Genomic DNA, 19,442 nt, shown 5'->3' on the forward strand with positions numbered 1-19,442 from the left:
AGAATCTTTTATATATTTGTATCCAGGTACACCATCCTTTCCGGAGAAACAATGACGCACAACGATTCCGAATCGGGACTTCAACTGAGTATTGGGAATTGTATTTGAAAAATCATAGGTTTTAATGCCACGATATTCTGATAACAATCCTGAACCGAGGGACTCCAAAAGATCTTTCGAATTTTTCAGGAACCACACTGAACCAACACCACTACCGTAACGGGAGTAACAAGTGTCGTGGTAAGACTGGAGACCCACTTTGACAGTAGGAGTATAGAAGTTAAAAGTTTTGAAATCCATTCTGAATGTGTAATTTTGAAAATGCGATGTTGAATAGAGTCCATATGTATCGACCTCATAGGTATTGATACCGTTTTTTTTTTCGCGTGTGGTAAATTTTGCGTTATTTTTTTTCTCAAAAACTGGGTGTTTTTTTTTAAGCATAATCTAATTTTCGTGGCAGACAAACAGTTCAAAAAATACCATGTTTTCCCGTGTATTCCGCACATTCGTGTAAACTCTGCACCCCTACGACAAAAAAATAGTTCCCATTGAAGTACTGGTTATCGGGTAAAAGATAAAGTTCAATTAATATAACGCTGATTTCGGAGTAGCGTCCGGTTTCGACAAGCCGTTATAATGTTTACGTCATTAACCTGTTACATGTACGTCATAGCGTTCATGAATGACAAACGGTTCTCAAATATGAATTGCATGCAATTCGACATTTTCAACCTGAATAACATGGAATGCTCAAAAGGAGAAGAAGTGAGGAGAACGCGCCATATCGACTGATCTCTCAACTTTAATCAGTATACGTCGATTCAAGCTCGAGCTGAAATAAGGGCCATTTTGTGGACTCTGTCAGTTCTGTTTATAAATCTCGGTAAGTTAACTGCTTCACTCTTCAAATTGAGAGTTTTAGTTTGTTTATGTTTTGAAGTTCACGGAAAAAATCATTTTTACTTGCAGCCCATTTGGATTAAATTATATTCATAGGTTAAATCACCTTAAACATTTGCAATAATATTACTGTGCACGTAAACTATGAAACGCTAGTTTTGTCTCCGTCCAGGGCAGTGCACAGGTTTATTTTTCTATATAAATTGGGTATGTAAACTACGCAAAACGAATTATCTACATGTATGACAAGCTGGGGTTACTTTTAAAAGCAACAGTTTTGTTAAATGTCGGGCACTTGGTAGTTGGTCGCAATAGGCGGTATGCCAAAGTAACAAGTAAAAGCAAGAAAGCAATGATTAGATCAAGGAGCTAGGTATTGACCTAGAAAAAGGAACACAGTGACTGCAAAATCAGAAATTGAATTAACCCTGACACTTCAGGGAAATAACTGATACCCGTTACAAGGGTTTCCGATACATGGTAAGTTCCTTAACTAAGTTAACCAATTTATATTTAGGAGAGAGAACATTGCAAAGGAGGGGGCAGAAATATTTCGAATACCACGAATTACAATTATTTAAAATCAGATGCATCACGTCAGGCTTAGTGTTAAATCGACTACTTTAAAAATTACGCCCACAAGTTTTCAAAGGGTCAGTTATGCATACCGTTTGGAACAGTACAAAGCCATGTTGTACTTAGGTTGGAGCGTGAGTATGTAGCTCGAAATTATCACTTGAAACCTTAAGTACTGTTGTATTTCATTTGCACGTGCCTAGAGTCAGTGAGTTACTCCTTTTATCCATAGTCAAACAGTTATAAGGTATTGATTATTCTGTTGAGTTCTTTCAAGGCTTGATAGTGTATTGTTCTTGTATGGTCGAATCCTCTTTGTGTAGATGTAATTTTTGACACAAGATGTAAGAAGTTGAGTTGTTGAGTTCTTACAAGGCTTGATAGTGTATTGTTCTTGTATGGTCGAATCCTCTTTCTGTGGATGCAATTTTTGACACAAGATGTAAGAAGTTGAGTTGTTGAGTTCTTACGAGGCTTGATAGTGTATTGTTCTTGTATGGTCGAATCCTCTTTCTGTGGATGTAATTTTTGGCACAAGATGTAAGAAGTTGAGAAACATTATTGCTGTATGATGCGTGAAGAATATTATTAATAGTTTCGCATCTTTAATTGTACACACATTTTACGAGACTGTTTATGGAGGTTATCTAATTAAGAAGAGTTGCGTAATAGAATTTATTAAAATCGATATTACTGTAGGGTTTAGCATCTGCAGATTCAAACAGACTTGTGGTATTCTTAGTTAAGGCATCATTTAAATTACCATTATAAAGTTTATTTTATTTATCTAGATCTTTTATTTTTTTTTAATTTTGGAGCACGACGGTAACTTTGAGCGAGATACTGTCTCAAAGAAATAGTAATACTGCTGCAGCACAAAACATATAGTAGAGAAAACTCGAAAAAAACGAGTAAACTCAGTTGTTAATGAATATCAAACATTAAAGTAGTATAAAAAGTATGAAATATGAAAACAAGCTAAGCTGTATGCTTCGAACAATTAGCCTAGATTTTAATTCTGCACACAAAAAAAAAATATATTTTGTAGCAGTAGAAAAAACTCGAAAAGTGATTAAACTCGTTTGCTAATATATATAAAAACAATCGTATATATCAGCAGTTTACATACATGTTATATAAAAAACATCAAAAAATAAGTTCACTTCGCAAGTGGTGTATCTCGCTCTCTTTCGCCGCGCTTTTGTGGATGGACGTGGTCCTTTTGGCGAATCTGGCAAGATGAGAGGGGATCAGGATCCTATGTTCTGCGTTGGACCATATTGTGTTCGACCTTTCTGTGATACCACGGGAAGATGGCTTTCAATAAGGCTTAATCAGGATGTGCCACCAAAACGATGATGTTTACAGAATCACAAGATGGAATATTATCTTAATGATGCAGGGTTTGTTATTGCATATTTACAGACTAGCAAGATGCCGTATTATCGTTTCTATCTTTTAAAACCCTGATACATAGAATAGCAAGGTGCAACTTTCCCGTTTGAGGTCGGATTTGTCATTCAAAACCTTATAAAGTTAATCGTTATTGCTGTTACTCAGCGAAACGCCTACCTTGGCCAATTTACTTCTTGGCGGTTTGTATCGTCTTGCCAGATCTCGTCTTCCCGCTCTCTGCAGCCGCTTTCCAACACAACATTTTTTTAAAGCGAGGAAAAATAACCAGCAGAACAAATTGAGATGTTGAAAATGCGTTTCCTTTCTTTAATAATCTTTTTAATAAAATATTTTTTCTTTAAGTTTTTCTGCGTCTGATACTGTGGTGTATTTGATCCATTCGTATTATATCTCTATGATTCAACGAGTCAGCGAAAATGTTTACAATTCTTATTCGTATGCAAACCAGGGTCTTCACTAAAAGACGGCCTCAATCCCGACAGTTTATAAAAAATATGTTTAAATTTGCCAAGCTTGTGTATTGATTTTTGAAATCTAGAAACAATTCATCAAGGGGATTAAAGGACTATATGACATTTTTTTTAATTGTAATTTGTAATTATTAATCTTTAAATTTGTTATTTGGGCCCGATGACAGGTTGACAATCCAGTTATTGTGTATTTGACGCTCAACCACACAGTAATTACGACGACGTGTTTTGAGAGAAAAACAAGAGGCTACTCATGCATTTTTTGTTTTTTTTGTTTTGGTACAAACCATGAAATGCAAGCAAGTGGTGTTGATGGACAAAGGAACTATAGAATATCAGTAAAATTTTATTTGTGCAAAAAATACAACTATTCTCAAAAATAGAAAATATTTCGCGTGATTTAATTTTCGCGTTTCAATTTTGACCGCAAATGTAGCGAAAATTAAATCATCGCGAGATAACCACTTATACAGCGGACCATAGAAATACCCAAGAATACCCCAGAATACACAAGATTACCTCAAAAAATACATTTGAAACTCCAAATTGTTTAAAATATGATTTATATGATGAATTTCAAAGATAATGTTTTTATTCAGGTTTTAATTTCGACAAACACCCGGAATTTATCAATGTGACCAGTTACGCAATGCAAATTGTGCAAGCAACTCGATTGTTTTCTATAATGTATGTTGACTTAGATCACAGATCTGTATCAATTAATCGAAGCATTCAAGATAATGTTTGCAATTTAAATCAAAAGTTTAGCGCTTACCACGCGCTGCATTATTCTTGGATGGCATGGTCAGATCTACAGTGTTCGGTCAAGCGAATCTGGACGTGTGACTGAACATTATTGGTTCTTGCATATTAAAGAGAATGCATAATATAAGTACAACGATTAAAAGAAGTTATATTATGCAAATCCATATATTAAAACCTGTAAAATAGAATACAGTTGTGGATCCGTTAATATGGAGGAACAAATGATGGATGCATTTAATCTGTCTGCCGTAATGACAATCTGTCTGTCGTAACTCATCAGTTTTTAATATATAACAAAAATCCATTAAGACTTTCAAGTCTCAAAAGAAAATAATTATATGTTTTCTATAATTAACATAATTATTCTATAATGTTTTGGGGTATTCTGTGGTATTCTTTGGGTATTTCTATCCAGAAATCCTTTGCAAAGGCAGTTTCAATGATTTAGCATTTTGAATTGTTACAACTGGTTAATAAAGCTGCGGATTTTAATAAGCGAAATAACCACTGAATTGCCATGATTACCAAATTTTTGTTCATTTTGTCAAAAATATATTGTATTTCATAAAATTACTGACTTTATTCAAAATAGCTAGTTATTTAGATGGGTAGATAACTTTCATTTCAAATGATTTCCATTTATTTATGAAAAATTTAGAATATTTATCATTCGCTTAATTTACGGCGGGCCAAACTTCTTTTATATAAATAAAAGACTTAAAAATTTTAAAACAATTGTTTGGCATATTTACATTTGCGGTGGCATTCAACATGTCAGATGCTAGAGGTTAATGAAGGCACCAAGTCAGGAAATACCTTGCCAGACAATTTCAATCTCCGACATCGCTGGAGTACCTTCACACTGACGTATTGAGATAAGAATAATAGGTTTATTAATTGGAAAGAGCGAATAACAAATATATAATCTCGGGTGCCGAAGAACGCCTAGATTTAACGAGTGCGCGGAACTTGCTCCGCGCTCGAGTTAAATCCTCAAGCGTTCTTGGCACGAGCGACCATATTTTGGTTATTCACGATGACCAGTTGATTATAATATCCTGTTTATTATATAGATTTTCTTCATAATTTGTTGTAATTTTCAACATTAATTTTGAATTCTGTGACTGGCGAATTGATATCAAAATTATGACTTTTGGCGGAAGAAAGCGCGAGAATGGAATTATCGAATATATTTCACAGTGTGAATTATCAAAATTTATTACACTGAAAACATCCGATAAAATACTGCTATCTATATAATAAATAGAATTAATTCTATTATCCTTTTCAACTGAAAACAGATGTACCTCCTTCGTTCGTAAAATAGATAAAGGAAGACATTGTTTGAATGCGTATGGACTTGCCTTTGAAATAACAAATGATAATTCATAATAGTTTATTTAAAGACTGTTTTTCCGACGCAGTGAGTATAGTTTCGCTTTTTACCCTTTGACCTTAAGGACGCTCTTCTATTGAAACGCAAGTCATTTGATTTTTAATTCTGTTTCCCGATTGGTCAAATACTGATAACTTAGTGGCGTTAAAAAAAAATGATATCGAAAATTTGAAATTGCGTTCGAAAAAACAACCGGAAATTTGAAATTTCGTGCCATGTGTTATTTCCTTGAAGAAATGTAGAAACTTGGAAATAAAATTTTACTGTGTCGGCTATCTTTTTTTTAAAAGATAGTACTTGTAAGTTTTTGTCCAGGTTATGTGAAATAACCAACTTTGGGGTACTTTACGCTTCTCGAACCGATAAGCGGTAAATGAACAAGCGTCAACTATCCCAAAGTTGGTTATACGAGCATGACTCGGTCAAAACTAGAAAAAAAAATATTTGTGATTTAATTTCTAATCAAGTAGAGTCAATTTAAGATTTGCCCCTACATCAAAGCCTTAATCTGTTTAGGATTACTTGAATTGCGGACTGTGGACTGATCGACGTTAATCACGTCGCAATACCAAGTTTATGGAAATTAACCAAGACAAGATAGGATACTTTAGTACCCTCAGATACATACGTGTTCAAGAGACCTCAATCCATGATGCACTGGTAAGAAATAAATGTAATATCATTCGGTCATATTTAAATCGAATATGTACTTGTTCTGATAACCATGCAATGGGAGATTCACCATTAACAGCTGATTTTTTTCGATGTATTTAAATTTTTATTTGTCGCAACTAATTCCATAATTTTAACAGGATAATTGCAATAAATTAAGCAACAATTGATAAAAGTGTACATCATTTCGGACTCTTGTATCTTCTATTTACAGTAACAAGCAATATCTTAGAGAGAATACATTAACTCAAGTACAAATGTATGCCATCCAATGTATGTACATTGTAGTATAATGCTAAATTGGTAATCTTCCACATAATACATACTGAATTAATATTACATTGCAAAATTGTGCATGTTATGTTCATTATATCATTTTGTTAACAATACCTCAAGTGTTTTGGGAGTAAGTATGCGATATAGGTCTAGGTATGTGGTATTGGGTATGCGACATAGGGTAAACTAAATTAGGGTTTAACTATCACATAAAATGCATATACAAAACAATCTAGATATAATTATTTGATATAACATTTATATCATATCTTTAGATTAAAATATTAGTATTACCTTTACAAGTGGTTGTTTAAATATCCAATATCGTGTACCCTATATCGCATACCCTATACCACACCCCAGACCAATATCGCATACCCTTTATCGCATCCCTACACAGCGAACAATTGAAGAATAGTTAAAATATATGATAAATAATGAACATGACATGCCAAAATCTGTACCTTATGCGATATCAACTCTCGACCTATACCACACCACGTACCTGTGGCCCTTGGGTTGAAATAAGACTCTCGTGTTGTGATACAGATTTTGGCAAATGGTATTCAGTAAATAATATCTTTCAAAAGTTCGGATTTTTTAACCAATTAGCGACGATCTTCAGGTTTGCACCAATTTTATTTTTGTATCTGCTTACAACATATTATTAATAGATGCATTACTAGCTTCTAAAAATGAGACTATGAAAAATCCCGAGATTTAAAGTCCTCTGATCATATGCATCATTAAGTTATTTTTAACAATCTATCGATCGCACATTCTAAAAATAATAGGGACTGTAAGTCTCGTTTTAGTTTCATTTTCCTGACCGGAATTTCTGATGTAGAAATCCAAGGACCGCTCTGTATTTTATTGTTTACGTCCAGGATCTTGAAACGCTGTATTACACTTTTATCATGCAGAAATGAATATTTGTCATTTCTGTTAGCATTTCTGCACGAAAATATTTTTTTAGCTTTTAATACGCTATACTGAACTCGACGCTCCGATAATGACAAATCTGCATACATTTGAATTGTAGACTAGGACCCATTCTCGTGAAAGCAAGGGGTCACATGATGAGACTTACTAACCCTATGTCCATGATGTCACTTCCGTATATTTCACTACTATTTCTCGTAGTAATAAAGCGACTGTGAGAAATTAACTAAAACAAGTACTTAAATATAAACCCACATGTAATTGTAGATTCCATTTGATTTTTTAAAATCCGTCATATTGCCGAGATGGGAACGGAATGATGGATTTTTAATAGATGATATATACTTGATTAAAATACTTGAGTAAAATATAATATATCAAAGCAATAATTCAAAATTATATGTATGCACAAGGAGAAGAGTGAATTATATGCACATTTATAAGAATGCATAAACAACAGCTCTCAATTTATCAGTACTTTATATTTCGATATTTAAATAGTTCCAAATATACAACTAGTTTTTTTATTTTGAACTTTTCTTACTAGTATTAACTTCCTAAGCTGCTGATCTGAGGTCACTACTTTAAACACGTCTGCATCACACAGAACATTGAAGTGTCTATATAATTTGCAGATGCAAACTCTTCGATTGCTACGTCTTCGCTTTTATTGACTTCTTCCGTTAGCGTTTTATGTAATAAACCATCAACTGCAGAGTTAGAGTAAGATGTGCAGGTCATTCATAGCAAGCGCAATTATTTTGCTGTACGGTTTTCACTGTAAACAAAACCAATTATGATAATGTTATCTACAAATGCAGCTATCCTCCAAATCCATGTTGATTTTGATTAAAATAGTCTCCTGTCCATCTGTTTTCATATTAAACCATATATTCTGGTCTAATAGGCGAACGGCAAATTGGGCACTTTGCTTGTTCATGGAGTGCTTTTTCAATGCATTTTTCATGAAAACCTGAAATACAAGAAATCCTGATTAATAATTCGTGTACAAAATGATCGACGTTGTTTATTTCAAAATCTGTATTTACCTGAAAACATTGTCCATTACCCCTATGGAACCCCATATAATCGCCGCTCCTCTTGAGTCATCTCCCGTAATAGGATTTCCAAAGGAAGAGGTCACTTTTACCTTTAGCGTGGAAAATGCCTATTTGGATTTTTCTTTAGAATTTCATGACATCGATGGATTTTATTAATATGAAGGATATGTTAAAGTATTGCGTTAAATGTGGAAACAGAGTGAATGTGACTGATTCTCATAATGAATGCTATAGAAATCGAGTTTGCAACGCGTCGTTCCTTGTGATGTGTACAAAAACTTGGATCATGAAAAACGTGCGATCGTTGATCGTAGGCATGATAAAAATAAAAAAAAAGACCGTTAGGTTTTCTGTAAAGGAAGCAGGTCATAAACATTAAGTACATAGACGACACTTTCTTGTCCGACGGACGATCTAGTGTCAGTGACATCTCCAGATGATTTCCAATCTGAAGAATTACATTCATCTATGCAGGTAGGGCAGTTACATACTGTTGATTTAAATCAGTTCATAACTGATCAGGTGCAGATTCTGCTGAAACAGCTAATGTCTTGGGTTCAAAATAATGCTACACCTATTGTAGCTCCTAACATGGCAAACACTTTTTGGCTTGATACTCCACCAAAGGTGGTTCATGACAGGGAAGCATCATCTAGGTCTCATTCAGCAAGTGTTTACCTTCAGATGAACATATTTCTCTTATGTCGCGGGATCAGGAGTAAATTGCAGCATCTGTTTCATCTTATGTTAACAACAATCAGAAGATTCAGTCAGTGTATAATGGGCTTGACAATTCTGTAGTTAGTGAAGGTGCTCCTGGTTCTTCTGATCCTGTTCAGTGACTTAATTGGCTGATAAATTAAATATGGATTGTGCAGCTTCAAGAGGTTGAGATGCCACTGGAAGGTACTACAATTGATATATTCAGAACTATTGAAAGAGAGGCAGTTTCTAGCAAGCTTAAGAACAGATCTGTTCGTTTGCGTGATGATAAAGCCTTTATGGTTTCCAAGTAACACTTTGTTAATTTGTGCTCTCCTTCTAGGCTTGATGACAATATGAAAGAAGGCTTGTCATCAGGGAATGGGAAAAACAGGAATTTTGGTAATAGTAAAAGTATCCTTTACCGCTACCTCCTTTTCATAAAGAAATAGAGAATTAGCTGCGTAAGATAGATAAATCAACTAGGGCGTTGTTTAGAAGCATTTCTTATGATACATTGATAGCTAGTTGTATAGATTCAGTTGATGCTGACGCTGATAAAGTTGAGGCTTGCTCTGATTATATTGTCCGTTTTAAAGGTATGGTAGACTTGACTTCACACATTATTGCCAATTGTCTTAGCAGATGCTCTTTCAAGAGAAAGAAGATGCCTGTAATGAAAATGACTGAATGGTCTTTGGACCAGACAGTTGTCAACACACTTTTTCATCAACTAGGGAAACCTGTGATTTATTTGTTTGCAACGATAAAAAGTAGAAACTGACAGTGTTTTGCTCTCCTTTTTCACAAACAAGTACAGTAGCAATAAATGCATTAACGATGAACTGGACAGAAATTTATGCTTATGCGTTTCCTCTGCCAATTTTGATGAGGCGAGATGCTTTGACAGCAGGTATTAAGATAGGAATGTTAATCCCAGTACATTAACTGGGTCTTCTGGTGCATTTGCATTCAGTCAAGAATTGCAAACCAAAAACTTCACCTGCCTATAGATTTGCTATATCGTTAATACAAAGCTCTAAAAACAAAATTTCAGGGAATAAGGATTTCAGTAATCTTATTACGGGACTGTATAATTTGCACCCGCAAGTGAGACAATTAGCTCCTAATTGGGATATGCCATTAGTGTTGTTAGTATTTACAAAGTCGCCTTTTGAGCCACTGCAAGAAGCAGTGTTAAGATATTCTTAACGATGAAATCCGTTTTTCAATTGCCCGTTGGATAGTTGAAATGGTGAAGTTTGCTTACCAACATGCAGATTCAGAGACCTTACAGTTAGCTCATGCACATTATACTCGTAAATTATCTACCTCTTGGGCTTTAGCAGAAGTAGAAAAATAGGTATTTGTTAATTTTAATGCCTTGTATTCTTCTCCCTCAGCCCCCATCGTTATAGATGCGCTTTAAATTATGGGGCAAATGTTTTCAGGCAGGTAAATACAGATTGTGAATAAACTAAGTTTTTTTTTTTTTGTTTTTATTTGGGGGGGGGGGGGGTAAAAACTTTTTTGTGATAAATCTGTACTTACCTGTCTGATCCAGCCCTCTTCTTTAATTGAGCAAGTTCTTATGATTAATAAATAGGCTTCCACTTCAGGTAAAACTTCTTTCTTTGGATATCGTATAAGGGAAGATTAGTCAAAAGTAGCGGTCCTTAGTGGTAATGGACAAATGTTTTCAGACAGATAGGTACAGATTTATCACAAACAAGGTTTTTACCCCCCCCCCCAAAAAAAAAAAAAAAAAAAAAAACTTATTTTGAATGAAAAACATATGTAAATATACGAATAACCACAACAGAAGTTCAAATATTCTTTTAATATATTTAAAAAATGAATTTTCCTTATATAAGATTTTCAATGATTTCAGTCTATCGTAGTTTTTTAATATATTTGTATTCAATTCGATAAGAAGCGACATTTTAATACATGTACACTAACCCTTTATAATACTTACAGTGAGCACATGGTAATGCTGTTATATTTTTGTCTTTCGTACATAGGCATATTGCGCATTTGGAGGTAACTGACTCTAAAAGTATGAAAATAAAAAAACCAATTAAATTATAATAGAAAATTGTCATTAGAATATTTTATCATTTCATGTGTTGATTGATACACACATGTACCTGTTAAATCATGACAAAAAGATTATAAGAATATATTCATTATTTGGTTACAAAAAGTGACCAAAAAATAAATAATAATAAAAAAAAAAACTAACATGGCACAGTTAGCAGTAAGTAAATTAGAAATACAAACAGATCACCTTTTTCATATTTTACCAAACTAAATCCAACTTATGTTAACAATTGTAATATATTCTAATTAAATCGCTCTGAGAAAAATAATGCCACAAAAAATGGACACTACAAGCAATTTTTTTGTACTTCGTGAAGGTTTCTTTTTCATTAAACATACCTTGCACTTCTTACCTATTTTATCTTTCGACTGAGTTCCCTACTCAGATACCAACAAAATCTGGACATGAACTATATTAGAATCGAAAATGTGTTTGATCGATTCATAAAAGATGAGTTTAAAATCAAATTTGCCAATGAAAATTCGTGTATTTTAATGTAATTGTATATAATCAATATTTTACCTGATCTTGTCAATAGTCTTATGTTGTTTTCACTAGGTTGCTGTAATACAAATAGTAAATACACTTGCAAAGCTATTCATGAAAAAAAAACAAAAAAAAAAAACAATAGCTCTACTTTGGTGGAAATGTCCGTACGAAAATCCCATGACAAGTTATACAAATAAAACAAGCAACATAAGGCACCTCCTGGTCACCACCTTGCAAACAAACGTACGACCCAGATGACCCAAACTAACAGAAAGCTCTTTGTGAAGACTACAGAAAATTTTCTCGGCCTTTACGTATTCATATTTGTGCTTGTGTTCAAGAATTTGGAGATATAATTATAACAGGACACTCCGAAATGTGTATTTACTTCAAATAAAAATTACAAGTAGTCATATTTTAACCTGATTGTATTGGATTTATAAAGCAAATATATAAACTCTAATTTAAATTCACTAAGAGGTTTTTGTAATATAGGGTTATTAAATGGTTATTTTCATATTAATCCTGTATTATGTCCAAGTACAGTCGTATTGGGTTGAGATCACTTGTATTGGACCCAGGCGAAGCCGAGGGCCAATACAAGTGGTCGAAACCCAATACGACTGTACGAGGACATAATACAGGATTAATATGAAAATAACCATTTTATGATCCCTTTATTAACTGATGACTTAAAATAACAGGAGTTATCTGTACAAACCTTTAAATACAGCTCAGTATGACATATTTCCTATAGTCTGTTTCAAACAAAATGGCGGACAAGTTTAACTTTTATACAGGGCCAGAATTAATACAGGGCAATTGCCCTGTATAAATTATGGTTGCTAAAACCTCCTGTTGTATTAAAGGGGCAATTTACATTGTATTTTAAGTCATCAGTTAGTAAAGTTAGGTTACATTTAATTGACACCACAACAGTTTATATTAAATTGTTTAATTATTTTTTTGAAAAATAGTTCTTAATTCTAAAGTGTTTAGACGGGGAACATTCTCTACTAACTTCAAAACAGATCGGACGAATGAAATAAATCTCTTCTATATAAAGCCACGGTAAAAAACTAGTTTATATCGTTGTTGCACACACCTTTCTTTAATGTCATTTAATTACAGATAATTGTAGATACTTACTTTATATACTGAAACTATATCCCTATATCCCTATACGTATTCCCAGGATCGGGAACATGTATTCGTCTTCGATATATATCATTACAATAACCGTATTCCAAATTTGTTCTCCATCTGTTTTTTAATTGCCATACTTGTTCCCAACAAGACCAATCGCACTGACTTATCCAAACGGAACAGTTAACAGTGCATTTGACAATTGAATAACACGTTACACAAGCTACTGCTACTGCAATGACAATTATGCAAACCAATACCATGACATGTCCAGACTGGAAAGTGTAAAGATGATTCACAAGAATAAGAAATAAAGACACGTTTAATCTGATATTGCTTATATAATCAATTTGGTGGGTTCCATTAATGTCTTGAATATTTTAGTTGTCTTTTTATTGCTTATGTATTATAAGGAGAAATTAAATATGATAATGCTTATGAAGTAGAGTAAAAATTTAAAATGTTTTATAACCAATTTTAAAAAAATTTGGTTATTTCGTAATTAAGTACGCACAATAATAGTATTCCAAAAATAGCCTGAATCTGAAATACTGAAATATTTTCGTCTTGTCGACTATACAAGTATTCTTATTCTATCATTTCGTCGAAAAAAACCGTTCGTGATTCAGAAAAATTTCTAAGGTTAAGCGTACGCGTAAAGCGGGTGTTTTAATAGGTCTTGCATATTTACGTTTGTCTAAGCAACACACATGATAACATATCTTAACAAAGCATTAACAAAGAAAGTCTTTATTTGAGTAAAGAAAGCTCCGTCCTTATCGACAAAGCCTAGAAACCATATTACCAAAAACAAATGCTCTTTCGCAATAGAACAGACGAAATCAGAGATATTTTAATGAGAAATAGTATCATTTTAAGAATTCATCAGTTCATCAGTTAAAGTGTTACTTAAAAGCTAGCAACTTACATCCATGTGTACTGGAAATCTTTTGAGAGGTCTTTAAACATTCCTTATATTTAAGAATTTCAAAATATCAAAATACCATGAAATATCAGTCTTTTAATAGATTGAATTTCATAGTTATTTAAATAGCATTTACTTTAAACTATTTATTACATAAGTTTAAGAATAGCACAATGCTCTGCTTTATCAGATAAATATCAGTAACGAATAAGGGATTCTCGATTAAAAACTATTATTAGTTTAACACCAAAATATATTATCTTCATAAATAAAAATAGAAAAAATTTCATGATTCATCGCCCTTTATAGACAAACAAAAAAGTGGAATTTTCTTACAATACAAAGTTGATAAAAATCAAAACTATTTTGGAGAGAAATTATATTATCTTTTAAAGTAATTCAGTTAATTGTCACATTTAAGTGTTACCTATTGTCAGGCAATTGACATTAATGGCATAAGGAAGTCTTGAGATTTCGTAAACAATTTTCTTAGATTTAAGAATTTTAGAATATCAAAATGTAATGAAATATAAGTCTTCAAATAGATTGAATTTAATTTAAGTAATTTAAATAAAATTTAAATAATAACATACATTTAAAAATAGCGCTATTTATAGAATAGTTGTCAATAAACTGTCGCAGTTAATATCACTGTCATACGGGCAGTCTAAATATCACGATGTTGACCAGTTTATAAATAACTATTATGTTTATTTCATTGAAGAACCATATCCTCGATTTATATCAGGAAGCCATGCAAATCGTGTTTCTGCATATTTACACAGACAACTGATTGATCACGAATGCGTTTTAACGGGATGTAGCTCTAAATTCGTAACTGGGCATTATCATGATGTGATAATGCCCGCGGGTATTATCACATTATAGTATTGACTGGTAAAACTTTATACAGCAGGTTATTTATTACTACGTGTGAAACTTTTATCCAATTGAAATTACTGAATTTTTAATGATATGAAATAAATAATTCTAAATAAACTTTACAGAATTTAGGAAAATTTCGGAAAAAAGGAAAACGAAATGTCGTTCGAAAGCATCACAGCAATACACTACAGTTCTGACTTCATACATATATGCATAGATATTAAAAGTACAAACAGTGTCGTCCTTCATAGACACAACCTTAAATCATAGAATATAAAGTGTTTTTCGCAAAAGGGTATTTAAGTCTCGTCATGAGAATGATATCCTCGTCTTCCATTCAAATGAATGGAGATGTGTTTTTAACATAACATTGAGTTCAATATTAAAAGAAAATATTTTATTCGTGTAAAAATACCGATAAAAATGACAAATACAGGGGCGGATGCAGGCGGGGGACGTGCCCCCCCCACCCTAAAATTTGTAAAGCATGGGTAGTCAGGGGTAGATTTAGGCGGTTTTAGGTTGAAAATTTAATTTCTCACTAATTTTACCACAAAAGATACCTACATTGCACCCATTACAAAACAAGTCTTGACACTCCTGTTTCTGACCCCACCTCATCATTATACAGACTTGTTGCCATCGTTTTGGATATTGGTTTCCACAGACTCTTTAAACCAGTTTGTATGAAAAGTCAAGATGAAGAAAAACGATCATTTCTTCCAATACCTTTGTCAACAAAGGTATAGATGCAATTAATTTGGCTAACATCTTCCATCACAAAAACGTTACCAACAAAGTCCCCCATATTTCAAAGACAAATCCATACCAATTATTTCATATTCCTATACTTCACCCATTGCATCCAAAATTTTCAATTATAAAAGGCCGAAAGAGAACCTCGAGATTGAGGACTTCAAGGCTAAACTACCTGACTGTTCTTGCAAAACTCTCCATTCAAATATGGTCCTTCTGGTTACGTCGTTATGGGAGACCATTATCAAAAACGAATCTCTGCGTAATACCCTTTCTAAAAGTCCCAAGTACCGTGAACCACGCTCCATAAATTGAAATTATAACTTTAAAGTTCTTATGGATACCGTCGAGGATTATGCAAGAAAATAGATAAAACGAGAACAAGAAGACATTGATTCTCTGTCAGAGTGGTTAAAAGGCCGTGACGAATGAAAGTTTTAAGTAGGTCAATGAGTGCCAAGGCTACATCGGTTTTCAAAGACTCCAATGTAGCAAAAAAACATTTTTCTACTATACATAACAAATATGTTGTCGTACCAGCAGACAAAGCCCAAAACAACATTTTTTTGTCTGCAAAACGTTTTACATCCAGTGTCTATTATCAGAGGTAGACGTAGAAAATAACAGCATTGATAAGACCTATATCGCTACCACATTCTCCAAAGAAGAGATTGTGGAAAACCATAAATCTGTGTCATCGTCTTTTGGTCTCTCTACCAAGGACGATGATTGTGATTTACCGTCTATGTACTGGATTCCTAAACTCCACAAGAATCCATACAAACCACGTTTCATAGCTGGATCTGCAAAATGTACCACCAAACCTCTTTCAAAACTTTTAACTTCTATACTTAAAACTGTCAGAGGGTCTGCAGTCCTACCACAACATTTGTTACTCTCGTGGTGGTATTAATTCAATATAGATCCTGAAAAATTCGAAAGATCTTTAGGAGGCAATCAGTTCAAGACTATTATCTGAATATAATAGCATTAAAACCTATGATTTTTCAACACTGTATAATTCTATTCCCATTACTCAGTTAAAATCAAGACTTAAAAACATTATACATCGTTGTTTTTCCAAAAAAGATTGTACACCTAGATAGTTCTTGGTAGAGATTCCTCATATCTTGTAAGAAATAATTCCAAATCATATTCCAAGTATTAAGAGGAAGACGTTTACAAAATGCTGGAATTTTTAATCGACAACATATTTGTCCAGTGTGTTGGACGTGTTTTTCAACAAACGGTCGGCATTCCAATGGGAATAAATTGTGTTCCATTACTTGCTGACCTATTCCTTCACTCTTATGAGGCTGACTATATAGCTGATCTGATCCGAACGAAAGAATATCGTTTGGCTAGATCCTTTAACCTCAGTTTCCGCTATATAGATAACGTATTATCTTTAAACAATCATAATTTCGGGGATTTGATACATCGCATCCACTCCAAAGAACTTGAGATAAAGGATACTACAGACACTATGAAGTCAGCCTCATATCTTGACCTACACTTATAAATCGTAACGGAAAACTATTTACCAAACTTTACGACACGCGTGACGACTTTTCATTCAAAATTGTCAACTTTCCTTTCATCAGCACCTGCGTATGGAGTGTTCATATCACAACTCATACTTATGCCAGAGGTTGCCGAAACTACGCAGACTTTTTGTATCGTGCTAAAACTCTAACAAATAGGCTTCTGGAGCAGGGTTATGTTGCAACAAGATTGAAGTCATCACTACAGAAGTTTTTTGGTCGTCATTATGAACTGTTTACAATTGCAGATGGAAAACAAAGGTGGATTGTATACTTTAGTGGGTTTGATCATAGTTTTTTGCTTGTTTATTTTTAGTTTTATCATGATTTAATGTAAAGCAAACTGATAACAATTTCAGCAAATCTAATTAAGGAGTACTAAATTTTGCGTTTCAAGTCTGCTATATACCGTAAACGGTGAAAGTTTTATTTAGTCTACTCATAACTTTGTTCTATATGTTTTTAAGTAGTACTCCAGCTAAGAATCATGCAAAATGTAATATATGGTTGGAAAGCCTACATACTTTTATTTTTGATATTTTGTTTAAAATGCTTTAATAAACAGAAATTAACAATTGGTTTTTCATATCACCCGTGCTCATAGGAGATAAAAATATATAGAATGCACCGTGGATTTCAAAATTAAAGGGAGATAACTCTGTAAATGACACTCAAATACAATAGAAACTACTTGATTTTCAATGTCGATTATCTCCTAAGAGCAGACAGATTGGAATGAATAATTACACATTTCATAATATTCACCCATAAAACAACTTAATTACAAAAATAAAAATATGTAGCCTTTTTTAGGGTGTATCACATTTTTCAGATTTTGCATGATTCTTACAAAGACTGTTACTTAAGTACTAATAGCGGAAACAAAATCAGAAAACAACAAAGCTAAATGTTAGAGGTTTTTGGCATTATAAAACGTATACTAAGCCGATCGGTGAATAGGAAGTTGATGAGCGAGGGACCTTAAAAGGTGAGACACGGTACATGTCAATATGTAAAAGCAATACACATAACATCTAAGAATTTCCTCCAATAGAAGCTGCGAACTTTGTTACGAGAAGTGTAACGTACGTACGTACGGACGGACTGGCGGTCGAACAAGGTGATATTTGGGATTTAATAAATACACTCTGTAGATGCAATGAATGAGTGTGAATTACGATTTAAGTACATGTATAGATAATTTCTAAACGAAATGATAAAATTCAATGAAATCGATTTCGTTTGTCGTATAATTATCTATAAGAAATCCCACAATGTCAATTTGTATTTTTAGGATACAACTTTGTGAGCCTAAAAAAGATATTATGAAAGTTAAATTCATAAAATGGAATAAAATTATAGTAAAAAGTTAAATACTTTATAATATATTGTTATGGGTGAGAGGAAAGAAATTTCAAAGTCTACCATTAGTACTTGCGGGTCGGAAATGTACACCAGTTAAACTTCATTTGGCATGTGACCTCCAACTCTTTAAATGTGTACGGTGCAATGAATTAAAAGGGAGAACTCATTTTAAGTATTTCAAACGAAATGGTGGGTTAAATATAGGTTTTACACCGCGCGCTAAATGAATATTAGGTTTCGACACTGCATAAACCTGCAATATATGATTTAAATCTTTCTTTACAATTAGACAAAAAATGCACACTTTATTTATTGACGTCGTAATTTTATTTTGGTTTAAATTTGTGATATGAACATATATAAAACTTTTAACAATGATTGTCTAGTGCTAGCCATGGTTCATTGATTACTCTTTTCTTGCTTAATTACACAGGCAAATTATTTCATTAACTATTCGCATTTTTTTTTTATTTTTACACGAATTTCCACCTGAATTGAGCAAATAAGTTTATGAAAGAATTAATCTGAAATTCGGGCGAATAGACCCTTCACGTGAAATTCGTGTGAACTTTTCCCATAAAGTTCATGTTATAATTAGCGAATTTCACGTGAAGCTAGAAATTACATGGATTTTACGGGAAAAATATGTGTTTAATATGTATAACTTTTATTTTCAAATTGGTTTCTTTATGCTAACCAACGAGAGTCTCTTTATATCGTTTCCAAATATTATACATAACTAATACTTAAACCTCCAACTAACGACACTGATGGAATATTACTATAGGTACTTACAAGTGGCTATTCACCATTTACATGGGGATATTGTTCGCGTGAAATTCATATATGTAAAGTACTTTCATCATCTTATAAAATACATTTGTAGCAACACCTTGTGCAGTGTTACGTTACCAGGATGATCACTCAAAACATTTCTTTACGATACATTTGACAATTCCGTTATGATTTAAAATACTTGGAAATTCCGTGCGTCAGATGTATTTTAACATGTAAGGAACTTTCCTGTTATCTCCTTTAACAATGTATTT

The 19,442-nt window shown here is 33.1% G+C and overlaps 2 long non-coding RNA genes across 3 annotated transcripts in view; one reads left to right on the forward strand and one right to left on the reverse strand.

Moving 5' to 3' along the window:
• The first annotated feature begins 701 nt into the window (after positions 1–701).
• Positions 702–19,442, forward strand: part of LOC148605330 (uncharacterized) — a 30,906-nt gene continuing 12,165 nt past the window's right edge. Inside the window, exons 1-2 of the long non-coding RNA XR_015915755.1 lie at positions 702–886; positions 6,043–6,186. This is a non-coding gene — a long non-coding RNA (uncharacterized LOC148605330). The remainder of the gene's footprint in view (positions 887–6,042; positions 6,187–19,442) is intronic.
• On the reverse strand, positions 6,227–19,309 carry LOC148605331 (uncharacterized). 2 transcript variants are annotated; one of them, XR_015915754.1, is made up of 5 exons: positions 19,189–19,309; positions 12,922–13,193; positions 11,806–11,845; positions 11,158–11,232; positions 6,227–8,389 (listed from the first exon to the last, which is right to left on the reverse strand). It is a non-coding gene; the product is annotated as an uncharacterized LOC148605331 (long non-coding RNA). The 2 variants fall into 2 exon arrangements; XR_015915753.1 differs by lacking the exon at positions 19,189–19,309 and adding an exon at positions 13,847–13,935 and having other exon boundaries at positions 6,228–8,389.

Source organism: Perna viridis, chromosome 10 (genome assembly GCF_037379345.1).
Source record: "Perna viridis isolate PV_CMFRI_1.1 ecotype Kerala chromosome 10, ASM3737934v1, whole genome shotgun sequence".
In the NCBI taxonomy this organism is placed as follows: domain Eukaryota; kingdom Metazoa; phylum Mollusca; class Bivalvia; order Mytilida; family Mytilidae; genus Perna; species Perna viridis.